The following is a 22,030-nucleotide window of genomic DNA, read 5'->3' as shown; positions in this document are numbered from 1 at the left end:
AAGTTTGGTAGTTTCCCAACCTGGCTACCTGTTAAAATCACTGTGGGGCCCCTTTTAAAAAAAATTCCTGGACCTTACTCTTAGTCTTTTCATATTATTGTGCTGGGAGAGCTCCTGGAATATGGTATTTTTTAAGACTCCTCTGGAGATTTCAATGGCCAGGCTGACCACAAGCCCGGGAAAATTCAGTGTTCATTTCCTCCGCTGTTACTTTGGGCTACGGAACAATGCTAAAGACTTCCACAATGACCAATTAATTCCACTCCTCCCAACGTAATAGGACTCACTTGTGTCACTGGGGTCGCCAGCCATCTCCCTGGCTTGTAGTCAGGGGGCAGCTATCAGATGAAAGTCTGCAGCTTGCACAGGTTAAGGACATCAATTCCGGAACCAGACTGCCTACGTGACGTTGACTGCTGCTCACTGGCTGTGTCCACGGGGACAAATTTCTTAGAGTCCATGTACCTCGGCTTCTCCATCTGTAAAATGGAGGTGACGATACACTTGGGATTGTAAAAAAGATTAAATAAGCTAATACTGGTAAAGCATCTTTATAGCAGTGACTGGTACACAGTAAGCACTATTTACATCCTTACTAACGTATTAATAATCAATCAGATTTTCTAGAGTACCTACTCCAGGACTCTTTGCAATCCCTATTCTGTTTCCTTCCTCTCTTCATTTAATGGAGTCTCAGATTTTATTGATAGTATTTGACATGAGCCACTTGGTTTTCCCTCCCTTTGGTTTAGACATTTGTCTTTAATTTCACCTCTTCTGCTCCCATATTCCTGTCAATCCCTAAGAAAGACAGATCCTTGGGTTTTTTTTTTTTTTTTTCTTTTATCCATCGTTCTCTTTTTAGTGAACCACACTCACCCACGCCTTTGTTTCCACCCCCTGCTGCCACCCCTGGGCCTTGTGGCACTTGTGTCTCTCTCTCTTCATTCCGATTGGGTCACTAGTCTCAGTGTAAAAACATGTGAGGTTTTCCTGTCTCTCAAAGTTTTGTTTTTATTCTCTCTGCTCCTCAAGTTGTCATTTCTCCTTCCTTTTTCCATCAAACTTCTTTTTGTATTCTTGCTACAAGTTTTTCCTGAGCAACTTTTCTAAGCTCATTAACCATTTTCTTTTTTAAAGATTTTATTTATTTATTTGAGAGAGAGGGAGAGTGAACAGGAGAGAGAGGGAGAGAGAATCTGAAGCCGACTCCACACTGAGCGCAGAGCCCGATGCGGGGCTCAATCCCACGACCACGAGGTCATGACCTGAGCTGAAACCAAGAGTCAGATGCGCAACCAACTGAGCCACCCTGCTGCCCCAAAGCTCATTAACCTTTTAAAGATTAGTTTGTCTGCGTAAGTTAACCACTTCTGCTCAAGAAGCTGCTTAGTGGTTTTATTCCCCTCAGTTATTATGCTGCTTCTTTGCAGTATTTGACACACTGACCACCTCCTCTTATTGAGAAGTCCTTCCTTCCTTGACTTCCATGGTGTTCCACACCCCTGTCCTCACTCTCCTCTTTCGTCAGTCTCTGATTTGTTGCGTGAACATTCCCTGTGGACCACACTCATTCCAGCCTAAGGGTTCCCTAACGATCTCAGTTGGGCTCTGGTTTCCTCCCTTTATTCTCCCTCCCTCGACAACCTTAAGCAATTTCTTGATTTCTCTATGGAGATGAAATAAAATTCTCTCTCTCCACTCTCCAGTTTCTATTTTCGATCACCAGCTAGGCATCACTGTCTTGCCATCACAAAGCCAGCTCATATTCATTATGGATAAAAGTCCAATAACTACTTTTCCTTTCTGAACCTCCTGTGTTTCCTGATTTTATTAAATGCATCACTTTCCTGCTAGTAAAACAGACTTAAAACTTTAATGCTAGCTAGCATGGCTTCTCCTTCCCCAGTTTTCTCCCCTTGCAGCCCAGAATGAAGTCCATCAATTCTATCTCTACTGTCTTTGACACCTGCTTTCTTCATTCCATTCCCACTGTCAAAACTCTATTTCAGGGCTTCTTCACCTCTCAGCAGAGCTCCTTCAGTGTCCTGGACTCTGCCTCTGGTCTTCCCATCTTGAATTTATCTTGGACAATGCTACCACAGAGTCCTGAGGATGTCACATTCCAAAAACCTCCAAAGGTTTGCCTCAAAAATAAAGTATTAATTCCTTAGACCAGCATCTCAAAGTCTTCTATGATCTAGTCTCAACTTCCCCTCTAGTACCCCAACGTGGAGTCAAGTCCAATTTCTCAATAGCCCTGGTCCAGGGACTGAAGTATCCTACCTCTGTGCTTTCATCCCTCCGACTGCTACCAAAACTCAATTTACCCAACTATGTTCAAATCCTACCTGTTTTTCGGTATAGGTGCCTTGAATGGAATTTAGAAACAAGGCTAGAGGCCTGTCCTCCACAGATTGAGATCGTTGTTTGGCAACTGTAGATGGAAAGGTAGACCTATTTACTTTTGATTTCCGTGTTGACAAGAGTCCAGTGGTCTAGAGGGCTACTCAGCCTGGATTGATGATCTGGTCTGTGCCCTAAAGAAGGTAAAGAAATGCCAAGGGTGAATAATGACTGTAGATGATGAGAATTTATCTGTAACAGAAACATTCTAACTAGTGTAAAGTAATGGTAATAATACATGAATAGTTGAGAAATATACATATACTTACATGTACACACTAACATAAAATAGATTATAATTGCTAATGCTGTGATTTAATCATTTAAAATAACAGAAAAGACATATAAGAATATTTGGACTTCAAATGGATGGCATTTTTTTATTGGGATAAACAACATTATAGGAATGGAATACCTGAGTCGTATCTCATTCCAGCTTTGTCTCAGCTTTCCTGGATCCCCTGGCACAACATGTTTCCTTTTTGAGCCTCATTTTCTCTACACAGGGATAGCCAGACAACTCAGGAAGAAGCTCTACCCAAAAATACAACCTTCCTATCTCCCCTCCTGTCTAACCTTACCTTCTGCCACATTCTACCTACTGAAACTTCTTTCCAATAACGTTTCTTTTGAGGGAATAAATATATATTATGATTATACTGTGCTTTATAGTTCAGTTGCTATCTCAGCCAGGTCTCTTTCAAAAGATTTAGTTTTACTTTACTAAGGACTCTTTAACTTTGCCAATTGAATGCCATCTAAACATCCCAATGGTCAAATATGTGGAATAATAGGTCTCGAAATGAAAAAAAAAAAATGAAGACAAAACACAAAGGGGAAAGAGTGGGAAGAAAGAGTGAATTGTGGGAATTAAACAGATCTTAAGTCGTGTATCAAGCTGATACTTTGGATGTTTCTTGTACAAGTTTGTCCTCCACAGCCCAGCCAGACCATCCTTTATCTGCACTGTTTATACCCAGACATTGCATGACAACAGAACACATTCTCCTGAGTAAAGAAGGAGCGTGTAATGTCTCTTCGCTACAGGTAAAATGTATATCTTTCAAAATATCAAGTTACATCTAGTGGTTAGAACCATAAAACTTTCAGTTAAATTGCTTCTTATGAATGGATCATGATATAAGAATGTGACTTATGCCAAAGCAAGAAACAAAGACACAAAAATGCAGGGATGATTTGGGAATACAAGAGTTGACTTTAGGTGTGACCTTGGAAAAGCCGTTAAGCCTCTGGGCCTAAGTTTTTATAACATGGAATAATAACTTGGATTTCTATGAAAACCCAATGAGCAGCTCCCAAAGCCAGCAAGCGACCAGGTATTCTCCCAGCAGCCGTACTATTCTCCATCACGGACGAGGGCTTTATATTTTCCATAGACAGAAAGATAGACACAGATATTAGAGACCGGCCAATGATTAGGTAACGTTTGCTCTTGCGTCAAATAATAATGCAAGTAGTCAGAACACACGAAAGCTAAGTGTAATAATTCTATCAAGGTTTAAATACTCAGAAGCTTCCAGGGCAAAGCTGTTTGAGCAGCATCTGAAACAGCCTCCATGGGCAGCAAACAGCCGTTTTACATTTAATTAGGCAAAGAAACTCCAGCTGAATGGGTTAAAAATTGCCACTATTTCACAGTAAGTGATTTTCTTAACCCCCAAGGGTTCAAATTACTTTGGCAGGAAAAGCAATTATGCAATTAATAGGGGAAAAATCTCCAGAGCTCTGTAATTTGCAAAGAGGTAAAGGTTCTGCTGTGGCCTGCAGGGGACAGCTGAGCAATGAAGGCTCTTCCTTCCTTCCTTTCTCCTCTCTCTCTCTCTCTCTCTTCTTTCTTTCTTTCTTTCTTTCTTTCTTTCTTTCTTTCTTTCTTTCTTTCTTTCTTTCTTTCTTTCTTTCTTTCTTTCTTTCTTTCTTTCTTTCTTTCTTTCTTTCTTTCTTTCTTTCTTTCTTTCTTTCTTTCTTTCTTTCTTTCTTCTCTCTCTTTTTCTTAATTTTGACCACACCCGAAATAAAAACCAAGGGTATTTTAAGGAGTAGGAAAGCACCACAGCTCAGATAATGTCCCTGCCACTATATTCATTACAGGCTCATCAGAGTGGATGCCTGCAATCGGAAGATTAAATACCCATTTACCAGGATCAGAAGAGAGTTTGGTTTTATAATGTATTGTCCTCTATTCCCCGGGAGGCTGCTTTGTTTGATAAAATGCTGAGTGTGGTGTAAAAATATCCCTCTCTCTGTAATTTGCACTCCTCTCCATTTAAAGCTATTCTTGCTGCAAACGAGAATTGAAAGCTGCTAAAATTAAGTGGTGTCAGTTCTCAATGACACTTTAATGATAGAGCGCTCAGCAAATGAGATGAGAATGAATTCCAGCATCTCTGCTAAAGATAGTAACCAGCCCCAAACACTGTAATGCTCCAACGGGGCCACACTTCACCTGCTTCATTCATATTTAGTAGAACTGAAATAGGGAAACTATAATTTAAATGACCATAAAAAGGAGGGTGAAAATAACTGATGGACATTGGTTCAAAGCAATTGGGAGCTTGGGGTTTTAAGTCTAAGATAATCTTTCTGGTTGAGCACCCTGCTTCTGTACCAAGACACTCTCTCCCATGGATATAGGGCATTTTATTTCAAGGGAGTAAATATCCCATTGACCAAGAAAATCTTCTCTGATCCTGTGACCAAAAAGACATGAGGCTTCGATTCATTTTATAGAAGGTACTATAAATACTCGAATTCTTGGCTTGACATTCTTTGTATTGTGGTGTTCCGGCTGACTTGAGTGTCTGGGCACCTTCGTGCCATCATGGCATCGTTCATGGAGAAGGACTCTACTCTCACCGCAAGCGGAGAGCAAGTGCAAGGACAATCGCCACAACCCTCCTGAGACCCCCCATGCATCAGACAACACCACACAGAGGGCCCACTGGAAAAACACAAGGACCTAACTGGACCATTGTTCCAACCCAAGTTCAGGTGGTCCGTATCATAGTTAGAGTCACCGGGATTTTATCTTGAAGGCAAACTTGCCCAAATTTTCTTTCACAGGCATATGACTCAATTCAATGCTCAATTTCAACATCCAAGGCTATCCAAGTCACCCTAGGAAATTAAAAATAGATATATAGAAAATGAGGTCTTTCAGGTGCTTACAATCTACTTAAAGGGACAATTAGACCACCATTAAAAAATCTGGACAGCTATCTATTTCAAAGTGATCCCTAGACATGTCTACACGAACAAGACACAGACTCTACAGATGAATACATAGGAGAGGGAAAGTCCAGTTTGAAAGGGAGAGGCTGTTGGTTAAAAATGGCTTTCGGGAGCAGGTAATCTGGGAGGGGGCCTTGAAGAAGTTAAAAACCTGGATCGGTAGAAAAGAATAGGGAAGGTGTTCTGGCATGGAAAAAGCATGGAGCAAAAATATTGACACAACATCATAAGGAATAACAAGAGACAGGCTGGCTGTGTACAGTGCATATTGTACGAATACATTAAATGGGCATCTAAAGAGTTGAATGTGTTCTGAAGAGTCCCAAGATGCAGGTATAGATCCTCGACCCCCTCATGGGGATATTGTAAAAACTCAACAGGATAACACATGGGCAAGCAATCAGCACGACGAGATCTGGCAGGTAATGCACAATAAATGTTAGTCTGTTGTGTTATTTCTGAATCAGGGTGAGACATAATGAGCGCGATGCTTCAGGAAGAGTGATCTGTGCGAGATGAACTCAAGGCGGGGAGAACTGTGGCTGGTGCAGCCATCCGGCCACAGGGTGACTCGCACACCTCACCGCTGAGAATAGAGACCATATGTCACTGGATTTCAAAAAAGCTGCCATCTGCCACCGCAGCCATCCGATGGACCTCTGCCGCCCATATGATGCTGGCCAGGGGACCTTCTGGACAGTGTATCCTACTGTAAAATGTAGTTCACACATGTTTCTTGAAATTGCAATCTGGGTTTAGGAACAGGCAGATGTGGCACACAGGAAACTGAGGAAAATAGCGAGGCCGTTGATTAGTCTTCGATGCCAAGGCTTCATTAACAATCTTCTGGAGAGCCCTGGAATTTCTTCTGGCAGGGTGCCTGTAAGTGTTTGGGAAAAATGCTTCAAAGTTTATAAATGAATAGCGAGCTTTGCGATCCTAATGGCAAATATTGAAAGAGTTTTATTTCTCCATCTCCTGAGCATGTTAGTGGTCAGGTGGTACATACAGCGAGATTAACTGCCACCATGCTGGCCTCCTCGGAGCCCTCCCATTCTCGCATACTCATCTGTCAGCTTGGCAATGACCGGAGAGGGATTGCAATGCATTAGGACTTTGTGGTGGCTAGAGTGCTGGCAATATGCTTGATGCCAGCCCACATGCCTCTGATCTTTTACTTTCAACAAAATTGGTCAACAAAGTGGTTACGAGTTCTTAACTTCAGAAAGTAAGGACCACCAAAATGAAATACTTTGTTTTTGTGGAGTGGTCTATAATTTGGGTTTATTTTGAACTCATGGTAACTTTTTATCAACTTCACTGGGGTATAATTTATGTATTCTAAACGATGGTTTAAAGTATGTATATTTCATGTGTACAATTCACTTGAAATATACACTGAGAGTGCATTAACATTAAGAAGGCTAGAAGAAGAGGAAGAATGAGCAAAGAATGAGAAGACATGATCACTGAGGTAGGAGGAGAGCGAGGAGACGTGGTGCCCTGAAAACCAAGTCAAGGAAGTACATCAAAGAAGAGGGGTTGATCAATGATGTCAAATGCTGATACTCCAAGTGAAATAAAGAATATCCATGATGGGCTTTCCAAATGACCGTATTAGTGACCTAGACAAAAGCACTTCAGATAGAAAGATGGAGGAGAAGTGGATTCGAGTAGGTATGACAGAAAATGGGAGGACACTAAGGAAAATAGCCGATATAGACAACTCTTTCTAGCAGTTTTGCTACTAAAGGATGGCTCAGTAGCTGGTGGTCAAATGGCAGAGATGGTCTTTTTTCACACCAGTTATCTTTCTATCTGAAGTGCTTGAAGGACTGCTATGGTAACTGTATGCATTGATTGAAGCGAATGCATATTACATCTAAATTATACAGATTATAGTTTACTTTACAGAGAGCGCATCGAACACATGTTGACTGACTGGAGGTCACATGGGTTAGGACTCCTTTGGTCACAAATAGCATAGCCCTTCTGGAGACAACATAAGCCAAGAGAAGTTGGTTATAGGAATAGAAGGGTAACTTGCAGAATCTGAGGGCACAGATATAGTTGGCTTTGGGAACAGGCTGGAACTAGGTATGGACACCGGTAGTATCTTCATCCACATCTCTGCTCCTCTCTGTGCATCTGTCCCTCTCTTCCCTGTTTGCAGGCCAGTTTCCTCTGGACCTCCTAGGTCAGCGCTGGAACACACCTCCATCAACAACCTCCCCTTGGCCCATTCTCCAAACAAGTTTCCCTCATTTACCCAACCATGTCAAGTGCCCACCTCTGAACCAAACATACAAAGTCGTGGGATCATCTCACATTGTAAAACTACAGCTGTAAAGATTAACTCCTGTGGACAGAAATAGGCAATTCCTGTGTTATGTGGGGCCCAAGCCTGGGGTAGACAACACAAAATATAAACACTGTACAAATGAAGAAATCTTCTGAGTACAACAAAAGGAGGAATGGTGATGTTGACCAGCTAAAAAAACAAATCATTTATACGTGCATACAGAATTCACAAAAATATGTGTGTCCATGTGTGTATGTGTACATACATATACGCATGTATACCAACGTGGGCGTATATTTGACTTGAGATTGTGGTATATGACTTTACTGGAACATTTATCTTCCTGATTGTGATTTACCCAGGCGTATAATAAAATTGATTTATATGCAATTACAATTGCACTGAAACAGGATAGAAATGCTAGATAGAAGAGGAAATCTTGGTGGTTACTTGCACACGTGCCCAGTCACAGACTTTCTAGATGAGGATATTAAGAGCTGGAGTGACAAGTGTGAGATCTTTTACCTGGTTATCAGAAGAGCCAGAACTCTTTCACCTACTCGAATCCTACCATCTGCACAAACACTGCCTCGTACTAAAATTTTCTTCAAAACACATAATACTCATATGCATAACTAAGATATATCTGGAAAGCGCTGTCTTCATCTTTAAAGATGAACTGATGGAAATCATACTCGTTGTATGGGTTGAAATTTAAAAATATATACGCCTTTCAATTTACTTTGCTCGGGAAACAACAATGAATTTGATTGGAAGCTATAGCATCACTCCCATACATGTGAGAAAACTAACCTTGAATCAAGCACACATCACAAGGAAAGAGGAGGCCTGGGATAACGCCCCCTGGCAGCTTGGAGCCTTCTAGACGCATCCACAAGAGCAGAGGAGACAGCTCATCACCCGTGCCTCACTTCCCCTAAGCTCCAACGTGTCCTCCAAATGGCAGTGCCTCCTTTCAGACAGTGTTAAGAGACAAAGCAAGAATATTCTCTTTTGAGTGTGTCACAGAAAGTGTCTTACCAGCCTAGTTAGCAGGGAGTCATCTTTTCCTGTATCTTCCATCACATCTTATTAGATTTAGGATACTGTTATCCTACTCACCTAGGAGATTACAAGTGTCCTTCTGATAGCCAATGTCACAGGTAAAATGTTAAGCTGTGGACATTTTAGAATACAAAAATCAGACTGATCTCTCTAAAAATTACACTAGAAGGAGTGTCAGGATTTCATTAAAGCTTGAGTTCCAAGTCAGCTTTATCAGCTCTCCAAAATTTACCTGGTATTTAATCTCTCTGTACCTCAGTTTTCTCTCTTTGAAACAAAAAGATAACAATGCTTACTTGTTAAAGTTGTTTCTGAAATTCAGTTAGGTAATGTATACAAAGTTCCCAGCATCCAATTCCTGCTAAAATAAAACAGAACAAAATGAAAAAAATATTTCTGTTGTCCTCACCCTCAATTTCCTTTCCTAACCTCACCCTTGCTCCTATCTCTTCTAGTTCATGGTAGGAAAAGTTAAACTACATATATTACACAAGATGTTCAGAATCTCACTTGCCCCAAAATGTATGCTTCAGTGCACAAATTCTCACTTTTTACTTCCTATTTAACAGATGATCTCTCATTATTAATGTGTGATTCTAAACAAAAGTGAAGAGTCGATAAAGTTTCCAAATGCTGCCCAATTTATTCATTGCTTTCTCAACTATATCAAAACCCAACTGTTTGTCTTTTAATTAGTTCAGCTAAAAAGAAATCTGAAATGGACATTCATGTCAAAAACCACAGCAGAGATCCTGACATAGCTAACAATCTTATTTTAGTTGCAAGTCTTGGTTGTTTTATGTGCAGTTCACACTTAATAGAGTCTGTGCTTTTCTCAATTCTCAATCAGTAAATTTTACTTGATATGCCACTAGATGCCCATGCTAGTTAATAAAGGACACACACACATGCATATCCATATACTTATATATGTGAATATATGAATAATAGTGCCCTTTATTCAAGGGACTTACAGTCTTGCTAGAATAGTCTAAAAGTGAGGACTGATAGGAAAATCTTATGATGTAAATAATATTACAATACAAATATCAGCATAAATTTTTATGCTATGATGGACTGCATTTCTAGCAATATTAGAGGCAAAATAAAAGTGCTAATAATCAGAAAAAAGAAACCATACAGTCTCATAAAGTTTATAATTTCTTCTAATACAATATAATTTGCAATACAGCAATGTGGTGTTTTAGTCAGTGTCATCTTAATATATTTTCATATTAAATCTAGTTTAAATCCTGATGTAATATCAATACAATTTGCTTATTTATACCAAGCAAATAAAAGGTATGTGTGTAATTGGGCCAGATGTATTCATTCAGGAATTTGAGCCTTTAAAAATGAGGAATTTAAATTTTTTAAAGAATATATAAAAATATTTCATCAAATAAAACTATCTAATGAAGTTCAGCTGTCTCAATTTCTAAATCCAGAAATAATATTGGGAATTTTCTGATTTAAATCTGTAGATATTCAGGGAATGAAAAATAAAACAGGGTGCCATATGGCTATTTCAAATGTATAAATGTTTAATTGATTTTTTATATTCTCATTGTATAGTATGATTTTGCATGGATATAGCCAAGGAATTTTTTCTTCATGCACAAGCTGTTTATATAGTGTTTACTAAATTCCCTAAAGTGAATCAATTTTGGCTTATTCTATTCTTATAAATGTGCAAAAATTATATTAAGTACATATGTATATATTTCCAAGGAGTCCAGGGAGCTAACTGTAGGAATTCTGTCATTCAGCAAATATTTATTCTGTGCATGCTATGGCCAAGCACTAGGATATAACAGTGAGTAAAAACGGGCATGATCTCTTCCCTAATAGAGTTTGTAGTCTAATGGAGGAGAGAACCATTAATCAAAGAATTATAGAAATACATCTAAAATTACAGCAATGATAAATACTATGAAGAAGAGCTGTGTGGTGCTAAGAAAACACATTAGCAGAATCTCACCCTGTTAAGGGGACCAGGGAGGTCTTTTCTAGAAAGTGATGATTAAATTGAGTTCTGAATGAGTTGATTCAGAAACTAGAGCATTCTAGGGAGAAGAAATCAAATGTGCGAAAGCCCTGGAAATGCAGATCTTGTAAGACTTGGCCAGAGAGGGCTCAGAGATGATCTTCGCTGAAGAAGATATTGAAGAGGGGCATGCAGACAAGACCATGCATTTGAAGAATTTTTCCTTTAACCTAAAAGAACTTCCAAGCATTGAAGGTTTTAAGCAATGGGATGGCATAATCAGATTCACATTTGATAAACCTTGCTTTGACTTCTGCATGGGAAACAATGGGGACAGGGATCGGAGGAAGCATTTGGTAGGCTAATTAGTAGTCTATGTGATAAAAAAGTTAAGATAATGGTGATTATAGATACAGAAAAAAGATTATATTAAAAATATAACCAGAAGATTCTTTTCTGGCTAAAACAATGTAGCTACTATCACCCTTTTGCAGTAAGCAAATGTAGAACTGGGCAATATATAGGATGCAACTCTTTTTAGGTATTGAATGACAAACAGAACTTGAGGGAAGGGGAAGTCAATGAAGCAAGCCTCATAAATGACATAGCTCTCTGATTGGGGGCACTTTCCCTACTGCTAGTGAGGAGGCAGAACTTAAATGGAGCAGTTACACTGAACTGAGGAGACAAAGATCAGAATTTAAGGCTGCTGAAGTGGCTGGAATTTGTAGGACAAGGTACCTGAGAAAAGGGAGTTCTGCCAGTATGAACATACTTGATACCACTGAACAGTTATGTATGTTTTACCATAATAAAAAGAAATACTATTTCTAAAAAAAAAAAAATGTGGGGATGAGTCATACAGGGTTGGGGAGAAGTCCTTAGAAGTCTGCATTGGGCGTTCACCATGAACCCTTAGTTCAAAGCTAGCTGTACATGAATAGGCAAAAACTCACAAGACTTTAGCAGGGAGTGACCTACATAGCAGAGAGTTCTGTGAGACTGAGAGCCAAATGGTGATCTCAGAGTCAGTGCTGAGAAACATTTGAAGTCCAGCTCAACTGGAGAAGAGAGACCTAATAAGCTTCTCATGCATTTAGTTGAGAACTCCCAAGGGTCACAATTTAGAAATAGGAGTATTGCTACACCCAAAGACTAAAGTCAAAACCAAAAGAAATTCACCTTAACAAAAATATAAAATCAATATTGACAGGTTGAAATGGAGCTGCCAGTAATTTGTCTTCTAGAACAAAACTGAACACCAGTTAAATGAGCTGACATAATATAGATAGGTAATAATAATATATCCCTACAACATATCAATAACATATCCCTACAAAATGTCTAGCATATAATTTTAAAAATTCTACATATACAGGAAAATATGACCCACAATCAAGAATAAAAGGAATGAACAGAAGCAGAATCTGAGATGTCTCAAGTATTGGAATTAGTAGTCGAGAAACTTTAAAGAGTTATTATAAATATGTTCCAAGGCTTAAAGGAAAAGGTAGTTATAGTGAATGAAGAACTAGGACTCTTGGGGTGCCTGGGTGGCTCAGTTAGTTAAATGTCAGACTTTGGCTCAGGTCATGATTTCAAGGTCCTAGGATCGAGCCCCGCATCAGGTTCCCTGCTCAGTGGGGAGTCTGCTTGTCTCTCTTGCCCCCTCCACCCCCCTGCCCCTGACTCAATGCAAACACACATGTGTGCATGCTCTCTCTCTCAAAATAAATAAATAAAATCTTTAAAAAAAAAAGAACTAGGAATCTTCAGCATAGACATGGAAATGATGAAAGGAGAATCAAATAGAAAAATCTAGAAATGGAAAATATAACATCTGAATTTGAATAAAAAACAAAACAAAATACCTAAAGGATTTAACATCAATTGAAGCAAAAGAGTCAGTATATTTGAAAAAAAGATCAATGGATATTATCTGATCTGAAGAACACAGAGGAAAAAAAGTCCAAAAACCCACAGAACAGCGCTTCAGTTACCTGTGGGACAATATATAGAAGCCTAACATTCATGCATTTTTGAGTCCCAGAAGGAGAGGGGAAATAAATAGGGCAGGAAAAAAAACTTTGAATAAAAGTGGCTGAAATTTTTCAAAATGTCTAGGATAATACAAGGAGAACCACATAGGCACATTTAGTCAAACTGCTAAAAACCAAAGATATAACAAAAAGATATGAGCTTACACCTTAAGAAGCTAGAAAAAGAAGAGTAAATTAAAATATGTAGAAGTAAGGAAATAAAGATAGCAGATGTCAATGAATTAGGAGAAAAGAGAAAATTTACAAAGAAAAAACTTGTTCTTTATAAAGTTAAAGAGTAACGAATTGACACATTACCAATATCAGGAACAAAAAGTATACTACACACATTTAAAGAATAATTTTAAAATTATGAATAATCAATACATTTAACAACTTAGCTAAAGTGCACCAATTCCTTTGAAAAAAATGCAACTAGCCAAAATTGACACAAGAAGAAATAGAATATTCAAATTGCCCTATATCTATTAAACTATTTAGGTCATCCTCAAAAATCTTTTCACAGAGGGGTGACATCACATCATGGCAGTGTGATCATTCCTTCTTTCTAGAGCAGAGACACAAAACATACAAAAGGGGGAGACTGAGCAAATCACCATGGAAAACCACCAAATTACAAAGGTAGACAGAAACAGAAAAAAATGGAGAAACAATGGAGAGAAACAAAATAACTAGAAGGTAAAAGATAAAATGGCAGTAGAACATCCTTACATATCAATAATTACCCTAAATGTGAAGGGATTGAACTTACCATTCAAAAGGTACAGAGTAGCTGCATGGATTAAAAAAAAAAAAAAAAAAAAAACAAGATCCAACTATATGATGCCCACAAGAGAGTCATCTTAGCTCTAAAGGCACACATAAGCTCAAAGTGAAAGGATGAAAGATGATATTGCAAGCAAACAGAATCCAAAAGAAGGTGGGAATAGCCATGCCTATATCAGACAAAATATACTTCAAGCCAAAAATAGTAAGAAGAGACAAAGAAGGTCATTATATCAAAAAGATATAACAATCATAAATATATATGATCCCTACATCCAAGCACTGAAACATATTAAGCAAATACAGATCTTAAAGGAGAAATAGACAACAATAAAATAATTATGGGAGACTTCAATATCCCACTATCAGCAATGGATAGATTGTCCAGACAGAAAATCAACAAGGAAATGTTGGTATTGAAAGGCACTTCACAACAAATGGACCTAAGAGATACATATAGAACGTTCCATCCACAGCAGCAAAATACACATTCTTCTCAAGTGCCCATGGAACATTCTCTAGGATAGATTGTATGATACAGCACAAAATAAATTTTAGCAAATTTAAAGAATCAATTATCTTCTTTGACCAAAGTGGTATGAAACTAAAAATCAACACAAAGAAAGTAAAAAGATCTACAAATATGTGCAAACTAAACAGCACATTTCTAAACAACCATTGGGTCAAAGAGGAAATCAAGGGGGAAATTAAAGATTATCTTGAAACTAATGAAAATTGAAATATATCAAATATCGTGGGATGTAGGAAAAAATTCTGAGAGGAAAGTTTATAGCAATGAACACATGTATTAAGAAGGTAGAAAGATCTCAAATAAGCAACGTAACTTTACACTTCAGGGAACTAGAAGAAGAAGAACAAATTAAGCCCAAAGCTAGTGGAAGGAAAAAAATAAGAAAGAAGGATATCCTTCTGTTTGGGACAACATGGATAGACCTTAAGCACATTATGCTAAACAAGATCAGAGGAAGACAAGTACTGTATGAAATAACCTATATGTGGAATCTAAAAAAGTTAAACCTATAAGAAAACAGAGTGCAATGATGGTTACCAGGGGATGGGGAGAGGTGGTAACAGTGATGGGTGTTAAAGGTGTTTAAATTTATAACTAGTAGTAAATAAGCCACAGAGACTGTCAAATGCAGAGTATAATGAATATAGACAATAATATTGTACTACACTTATGTAATGTGATAAATATCGCTATGTTGACAATCATATTACTATATATAATTATATCAAAGTAACATACTGTATACCTTAAACTTACACAATGCTACATGTCAAATTTATTTTTAAAAAATTTTCACAAAGAAAACTCAAAATTCATTAGTGAATTCATATCAAATGTTTTAGAAGGAATTAATAATAATTCTACACAAATTCTTTTAGAAATTAGAAGTGAAAAAGTGAATGTCTTAGCTCATTATGAGCCAGTATAAACCTAATACCAAAACCCTAATAAAGATATTTTAAGAAAATAAAATTATAGCTTAATATCTCCCATGAATATAGATGCAAAAAGAACAAACTGCTCATATATACAAAACTGTAAAGTTCAAAAACATGTTGAATGAAAGAGATCAGGCAAAATATACATATTCTTTAATTCCTTTTGTAATAAGTCTAAGAAAAGGCAAAACAAAATCTAAAGTGAGAGAGATTATAACTGTGGTTTCTTCTGGGATGGGAAAAAGAAATGAAGATTGGCTAGGAAGAGGTATAAGAGAACTTTCTGGGATGCTGGATATGTTCTATATCTTGACTGAGGTCATGATTTTACAGATATATAGATATAAAGATATATCATGATAGATAGAAGATAGATGATGATGATAGATGATGATGATAGATGATAGATAGATGATGATGATAGATGATAGATAGATGATGATGATGATAGATGATGATGATAGATGATAGATAAATTTTTTTTGACACTTGAGATTTCTTTTATTTATAAAACACTCTATTCAAAGTGTAGGTAAAACCAGAACTTCTTAGATAAGCTAATCATTTTTATCTATTTACTGAATCTGGGCCTGAATGGCCAGCACTTATGGGCCAGATAGATAGATAGATAGATGATGATGATAGATGATAGATGATAGATGATAGATAGATGATAGATTGATGATGATGATAGATGATAGATAGATGATGATGATAGATGATAGATGATGATGATGATGATAGATGATGATGATAGGTGATAGATAGATAATAGATGATGATGATGATAGATGATGATGATAGATGATAGATAAATGATAGACAGATGATAGATCGATGATAGATAGATGATGATAGATGATAGATAGATAGATGATGATAGATAGATGATGATGATGATGATAGATGATAGATAGATGATAGATGATGATGATGATAGATGATAGATAATAGATAGATAATAGAGATAGAATAAAAATTCATCAAATCAAATACTTAGGATCTGTGCATTTCCCTTTATGTATATTTGACCTCAGTTTAAAAAATATTTATATATAGGCAAAATGATCAGAGTTTGGTGGCCAATTACATATGGCGTGTGTGAAGAGAAATGCAGTTATGATGGAGTAGAGATATTCAGGGAGAATAATGATATTTGAAGAAGCTTTTTTCTTGCTTAAAATGGCTTAAGTTTCTCTCCCTGCCATTGTAAAGGCAATGAAAGAGATACAGGACCAAGTAAGATATGGTCTTAAAGGAATTTAAAGCCTCTAAAGGAGCCGGAAACATACAGAGTTCTGATGTAGGCATCTGTAATTCATTCATCCTATAATTGAAATATAACAAAATTCTACGGGAAATGGAATAGGTTGTTGATATCCTGTGCTGCCAAATATATTATTCTGGAAGCTTGCTGAAGTCCATCCACAATGGATTGCTCTTGCTTTTCAACTGCACATACTAGAAGGGTTTTGTTTTTTTATGGTTTTTTTTTGGCAAATAAGGACATGTACATGGAAAAATGATCATTGCCATAGAAGGGGACACTAAAAGAACAAAGGGGTGAAAATAGCATGGAAAAGCATCACTTTATAATTCTACTACATATTGATTGATAGAACTGGCATTTTTCAAGCTCTGTCACAACTGCATTATAAAGCCGTCACTGTGCAGGATATTGATGAATACTCTCAAACATGCAAATAGCAGGAGAGATCATTTTTCACAAAGTTTTGGGTAATGAGAAGGACTTGAGTCCCGGGGGAAAGGAAAGGGAAAGGTCAGCCTTGCACTCATTCAGAGGAAAGCCATGTTATCCTACTGGGCTTTGGAGTTCCAGGAGCTCTACCACTGTCTTATTTAGTGTGGGATAAGGATCCACATATTGCCTCTTTGGTTAACTGGAGAACACACAGACTCTAGTTTAAAGAAAATTCACAATTTTATTCCATAAGCATCTATTGATGAGTTGAATTGGCTTAAACACATTTGCATTCATGATAGCTTATAGTTTTCTTTAAAAAAAAAGCATGTACTTCAGGGATGACATAGCTAATATCCTATCAATATTGGTAGAAATATGAGAGGATGATATCATTTATTGGTCCTTATTTTTATATATAAAATTAAGGTAAAAAATAGTATTAGTTTTTAAAAATATAAATTAAGTCAATGAACTTATTTTGATATCCCAAAATTGTTCCTTTTAAGTTGAAATTGTTTTAAAATAGTAGACCCAGAAGCACTAAATAAGATACACACACACACACACACACACACACACACACACACACACACACACGTATGGTTTTCTCCATCATTATAAATAACACTCTTTAAAACTTCTCTTTATTTCTCCAAGTTTTTGTTGAGTTAATTTGGAATTTTAGATGTGGATTTTAACAGTTAGTTTTATGACCTATATATCCTTCAGGAATTATTTTGACATTTGCATTGCATCATGACTGCTGACAACTGATGTGAATGTAACCCCATGAAGATATGCATTGTATTGGTGCTGGGTTAATTACTCATTTTATGGTTCCACTGCTCAACCCTAATTCTTTTTTAAGCTAAGTCTTCCACATTCTTTTTTTTAAAGATTTTTATTTATTTATTTGACAGAGAGAGAGCAAGAGAGGGAATATAAGCAGGGGAAGTGGGAGAAGCGGCTTCCTGCTGAGCAGGGAGCCCGAAGCGGAGCTCGATCCCAGGACCCTGGGATCATGACCTGAGCCGACGGCAGACACTTAACGACCGAGCCACCAAGGCGCCCTAGTCTTCCCCATTCTTAAGTTCTTTATTATGACTCAGTTCTCAAACTTCTACAGTTTTCCTTTGAGAAATAGTTTGCCCAGAAAAATAGAAGAATGGTATACTTTTATTTGGTTCTTTCATGTCAGAGAATCTTTCTATTGTTTTTGCATGTAAATGAAAAATGGGCAGGATATAGAATTCTTGAGTGATGGCTTTAACCATCAAAATTCTGGGAAGTATATTCCAAGGTTTTCTGGTTAATTTAGTGTGAGGAGAAATCTGATATCAAGGGGAGATTTTTTTTTTCTTTTGTATGAAATCTATTTTAATTATTTTTATATTTTTTTCTTGCCTGAATATGCACAGATGTGTTTTTCTTTATCCTTTAAATACAAACATCTCACCAGCTAAAAAAATATAGCTCCTTTTCACTGCTTTCCTCTAACCCTTGAAATTTCAAGAAAATTTTTTATTTATTCAACAAACATTTCTTGAGATATTTTATGTGACAATCAGTGTTATAAATTCTAAGGACACAATAAGGAAAAGACAAAAATCCCTGCCTTCATGGAACTTACATTCCAGTGGGACAGAAATGAAACTAATAAACAAGTAATAGATTGTGCTACATGAAATTAACATTTTTGTAAGTCAAAAAATGGTCTCGTACCAGCTACAGCATATGGCTTGACCTATGAAATGGATAGTTGATAAGCTGGTGCTAAGTGCTGCAGAAAACACTTACACTGGGTAATAGGGTTGGGAGCTGGGAGAAAAGGTGGTCACAGTTCTCTGTGGTTAATGGCTTTCTCTAGTCTGACGATGTACCTCAAACCCATGACATGGCCGGCAAGCTTTCCCCTGCCCTGACAGCTGCCTACTTTTTTCAGCCTCAACTCAAGTCATTTTCTACTTCTGCTCCAGCCACATTATCCATCCTACTCTGCCTCAAATATATCTATTCTTCCTCTCCTGCTCAGATGTCTCTTCGACAGTTTTTAAGTTTAGTCTTCCACTAGCATTTTTTCTATTTCAAATCTTGCTCAGTTTTATACCCAGCCCCCATGCCTGAGTTGTACCTTGAAACTCAGTTCAAAACCCCAGTTCTTCCAGTTCTGAGAACCATTCTTCCTGGGTTTTATTCCTCTGGTAATCAACAGGTGCCTTAATGGTTCTCAGTCTTGACTACAGATTTTATTAATTTAGAAGTTTTTTTAAAAAACATCAATCTCTGGTCCCATCCAGATTAATTCAGTCAGAATGTCCAGAAGTAGTGTGGCACAACCAGTGCTTAAAAGCTACCCCAGGTGATGCTAATTTGCTTATAATCTTTAAGTAACTTGATAAAATCCCAATGCCTGAGCCCTATCCCCCGGAGATCTGATTTTCTTTGTTCTGGGGTCCAGACTGGGCATTGAGATGTTTTAATGTTCCCATGGTGACTCTACTGTGCAGCCAAGGTAAGAACAACTGGTTTGAGTGGAACTGTTATGGCCAAACCTATACTGGGTCCTGGGAGAATATGAAGGGAAAGAAAGATTTGGCAGAAGGGAGGAGTGGGAGCAAGACATGAAATACAAATGGTGTAAATAACAATAATAAACATAGTGAAGTGGAAAGCATGCAGTGAGTGTGAGGTGCTTTTCTAATCCCCTTGCATATATTCACTCATTTATTCCCCACAACAATGCTATTCTGTTCTCTAATTTAGACAAGACTAGGAACAAATCTATCAAGTATCTTGCTGGAGATCACATATCTAAGTAAGTGCAAAAGTCAAGATTCAAGCCCAACCTGGCTCTGGAATCCACCTTCCCCATCAGTAGTCTAGACTACTTTGCCTATAAGTGGCCTGGAATAGCTCCAATGTTATTTTTATATAGTACTAAGAACACTATTTTATTGAAATTGATTTGTATTAAAGTGGGAACAAAACTGCCTTTATAATTGCCTTTCTGTATATGGTTTGTACCCAAGATAATCCAACAACACAGTTGACCTCCGTGTTTCACCTGGAGAGGATTCTGAAAATGTCATCTAATCCAGAAGCAACCTTTATTATGATCCAAGGCTATGTTTTCCAAAAGTATCCTTGAAGACAGTGAAAGGGGGGGGGGGTCCATGAGATATTTTCACTATTTTTAAAACGCTAATGGAAATTGTATACGTTCCTGGCTCATTTTGAGTCAGCAGAGGCCAGTTAAGACATCAAATTTGCTTTTGGCTGGAATTTAGAATTTAGAATACTAAATCTGGTATATCTGCTAACCAAAACTCTAGTTACTAAATGTAAGCACATTCAATTATTTAAAAATGGGAAAATTACTTAGTTATTATTGGCTAGCAAAAATTTTCTTTAAGGAATTTCTGAGGATATTTTCATTATAAAGGACAGAAAACAGAGCTCCATCTTGCTTAACCAAGAAAGAAATGTGATGGCTTACGTCGCTGCAAAGTTCAGGGTCATGTAGCTATGGCTGGGTCTGTGATATATGCACCTACACACACTCTTCTCAACTTTGCTCTCTTCTGCGTTGGGGTCACTCTCAGGCAGATTTCCTCATGTGGTGGCCAAGATCTTCACTAACCACACTCAAGCCAACCACTAGGGAAAAAAAGAGAGCAGTTCTTTCCTGAGTACTCCAGCGACAGATTCCAGGAGAGTATGGATAGGGCATTCCCAAATCATAAACCTGCTTTCAGAGCCTGGGACCAGAGTCAGCCCTACTTGATTCAAGGAGAGGCATTTTCCCAAAAAGATACAAGATTGGCCAAAAGGATATGTCTATTTAAAGGAAGAAATTATGGTTATACTAGATGATCTTAAAAGACCTTAAATATCAAGGTTAGTCGAACCCTTTTTATTAACATTATATTGTGTAAAAAATTTCCTGTTGACCAGAATCATATGGAAGCTCAAGTGGAAGGAAATTATAGTTCAACCATCAAGTTTTGTACTTCTTGAGTCATATTACTTCTGGTAATTCCCCAAGTATATTTTTTCAGCTTTTTAATTTTAGGAAATATATTCTATTTTTTAAGTCTTTGTTTTAAAAGATTTTATTTATTTATTTGACAAAGAGATAGAGATAAAGAGTACAAGCAGGGGGAAAAGCAGAGGCAGAGGCAGAGGGAGAAGCAGGCTCCCTGGTGAGCAGAGAGCCCGATGTGGGGTTCGATCCCAGGACCCCTGGATCATGACCTGAGCAGAAGGCAGTCACTTAACTGACTGAGTCACCCAGGTGCCCCTTTTTAAGTCTTAACCATAGGAAACAAACTGAGGGTTGCTAGAGGGGAGGGGAGTGGGGGATGGGGAAACAAGTGATGGACATTAGGAGGGCGTGTGTTGTTATGGGCACAGGGTGTTATATGCAACTGATGAATCACTGAACTCTACCTCTGAAACTAATAATACACTATATGTTAATTAATTGAATTTAAATTAAAAAATACATTGCAGAAAAGATAATTAAAAATTAAAAAATAAAAGTCTTTAAAATTTGAAAAAGTGCTTTAGCATTTCATATTATGATCTGGATATTTATTATCTTTTGTAAAATGGGGAACAGACTTTGAGATTCAAATTTGACATATACTAAACCACTCAAACTTATGTATATGAAGATATACAAACTACTGCTTAGCAACCAGGATATTCAGACAATCATTTTAATCTGGGTTTAAAACAAGGTGGGTTGAATTTCACTTAATATCAGAGTAAGGTTTTATAAGAAAAGACCAGGAACCATGTTGGATTTTGGGTTTCAGCAAGCCAAATTGAAAAAATAGAGATTTTAAACCCCACAGTGAGAAATTTTCAATATTTCTTGTTCTTCTGATTTTCTTGAAAACGAGTCTCCCCTGTTTGCAGGGCGTCTTTAACCTTCAAACTGTCCTTTCTCCAACAGCCCTACTCCTTTAGAAGATACATGTTGACTTAGAGAAATCTAATTTGTGTTTTGTTAATGT

This window comes from Eumetopias jubatus, unplaced genomic scaffold, assembly GCF_037043125.1.
Source record: "Eumetopias jubatus isolate StellerSeaLion01/CBP00866 unplaced genomic scaffold, mEumJub1_p1.0 scaffold_12, whole genome shotgun sequence".
NCBI classification, from domain to species: domain Eukaryota; kingdom Metazoa; phylum Chordata; class Mammalia; order Carnivora; family Otariidae; genus Eumetopias; species Eumetopias jubatus.
Note: the sequence above shows the minus strand (reverse complement) of the source record.